This window comes from Pseudophryne corroboree, chromosome 6 (genome assembly GCF_028390025.1).
Source record: "Pseudophryne corroboree isolate aPseCor3 chromosome 6, aPseCor3.hap2, whole genome shotgun sequence".
NCBI lineage: Eukaryota > Metazoa > Chordata > Amphibia > Anura > Myobatrachidae > Pseudophryne > Pseudophryne corroboree.
Genome location: NC_086449.1, coordinates 201,102,259 through 201,104,833, shown reverse-complemented (window position 1 = coordinate 201,104,833; position 2,575 = coordinate 201,102,259). Strand labels below are relative to the sequence as shown.

The 2,575-nt window shown below is 35.8% G+C and overlaps 1 pseudogene; it reads left to right on the top strand.

The window, feature by feature from the left end:
• Positions 1-1,436: 1,436 nt before the first annotated feature.
• LOC134936935 (5S ribosomal RNA) lies at positions 1,437-1,556 on the top strand (annotated as a pseudogene).
• Positions 1,557-2,575: the final 1,019 nt, after the last annotated feature.

Here is a 2,575-nt window from a genome sequence, read left to right as displayed (position 1 = left end):
ATCTTAGAATTCAGAGATCTCGGTTACATATATCTGCGCAAATGTATGTGTAAGCCCCCAAACTGTGTCAAGGCCTCTCTGGGAGCAGGCTTTTATTTATAATTCCCACATTTTTAAAGAACATCTTGTTTTTAAAAAAACGACACATAGACGATATTTTAATCATATGGGATGGCACCGTGGACCTCTTTTTATTCGTTCTTAGAATATTTATCTAGTAACGACATGAACCTCTCCTTCACATCAAATGTCAACACTAATTCCATTCGATTCCTTGATCTGGTATTAGCAGGAACAGATGGCAAAGTAATTACGAAGAACTTTATCAAAAAAAGTGGACACAAATAGCTACCTACATTACAAAAGCAACCACTTGAAAGATGGAAAAATAACATACCGTACTCCCAATTCCACAGAATAAAAAACGCAACTGCAGCACACTAAAAGACTGAAGAACAGCTAGAGGTGTACAAGAGCAAATTTGAGGAGAAAGAATATCCCACAGCCATCACAAAAGTAAGGGACATTGACAGAGAACAATTACTGGAATACAAGATCAAAGGAGAAAAGAAGGAACAGGTGGCATTCATTACTACCTACAGTCACCATGAGGATGTCATAAGAAACTCACTTGGGAAACATTGGGACATTTTACTTAGGGATCCAATTTTAAAGGAAATACTCCTGCCAAAACCCCAGATTGCCTATAGAAAATCCAAGACTCTCAAGGACCTATTTGCAACAAGCACGTTACCAAGAATTTCAAACAACACCCAGAATATTCCAAAATGCATAAGATCTTACAAATGCGGACGGTGCAATATATGAAAGTACCTTCACCCAAACAGGAAAACCTTTAGTGACACACATGAGAAGAAGGAATATAAAATTAAAGAATTTATGAACTGCAACACCACTTCTGTCATTTATCTCATAGAATGTAAATGTAAGAAAAAATACGTTGGAAAAACAAAAAGATCACTGAAGATCCGCATCAAAGAATACATCCGAAACATAAAAAACAAAGTAGAGACCCATGCAATATCCAAGCACTTCAACATATGTCATAACTCAAATCCAGAAGATCTCACCTATAAAGCAATCGAATTTGTCATGCTTGGAGAAAGAGAAGGCGATCTGACGAATAAACTTTCAAGACGTGAGATGTTTTTGATTTTCCAACTTCAGACCATGCATCCTTCTGGGTTCAACGACAACTATGAAATAGTTCCATTTCCATAAAGGTGCTGTCTTCTAGAAGTATTTTCAACACTTTTATCCCATCCCCACCTCTGTGCACCTATCACAACCACTCCCTCCCAATATTCCTTCACTTATAATAAAGTAAATAAAATTATAACATACTATTGCACATATTTTTATTTTATCACAAGTAAAGACTAGTATGAATCCTGAGGTTTGAAAATGTTTTATAAGCATACGGCCAACCCCCACTGGAAATGCCCAATCTCGTCCGATCCTTGGAAGCTAAGCAGTGTGGGGCCTGACCAGTACTAGGTTGGGTGACCACCTGGGAAGATTGGGTACCGTAAACTATAAACAAACAAATACACACATGATTCTAGAGACAACACGGATATTGTCCTTAGTCACTCACCATTATAAAAATACTAATATTTTTACAATAATATTATGAATATTTAATACAATTGTGCACTTTAACTATATCTAATATATATGCACCTATAGTATATATGCTATTCTGCAATTTAATTATATCTAAGTTATTATATAAATGCACTTTTGATATATTTAAGAGGTCTCTCACTCGTTATAACACAGCTCTGATTTTCATAAATTATCTCATACCATAAATTAAGTAAAAAAGCGTCCCTATGTACATTGAGTCTTCCATAGAAATATGTCTGATTACGAAACTAAACCCAACAATAAAGCAGAATTTCCATATGTATACTTTAATAAATAAATAAAAAACCCTCTCTATTTATCCACTAAATTGCTACCAGTTGACACTTAAAAATAAAAATAATTTGTTAATATACACTAATATATAAATATATAAACTCCTCCTAACACTATGCTAAAACGAGTATTAGAACGTTTTATAATTATCTTCTTTTTTTTGTCTTTTTATGTCTCTCCGTTTTCAAAGTAAATCTTGGGAAAAGAAAACACCATAAACAAACAGTGTCCCCAGTCCCTGGTCTCCTTAAAGATGGCCGCCGGGATGAACAGAACTAACCAAAAGACCACGTGAAGCGCATCTAAGAAAACGTCTTGCGCTCCACGATCCCTTACGCGGACATGCGCACACAGGAGACGGAAGTGAGGCGGATGTGCCGCGCATGCCCAGTACGGATGCACGGACACCGGAAGTGTGGCAGAAGTGCCACGCTTCACAAAAAACATTTAAAAATCCTGTTTTACACCCTAAAAAATCCCTCATTTTTGAGATGCAATATAGGATTATATTACTATGTGTTGTCCAATGTATACAAAATACTATAATGCACTGATAATCATAATATTGTCACTGGACACAGGATGTGATGTTACAACTAGAGATGTGCACTTTAAATTTTTTGGGTTTTGT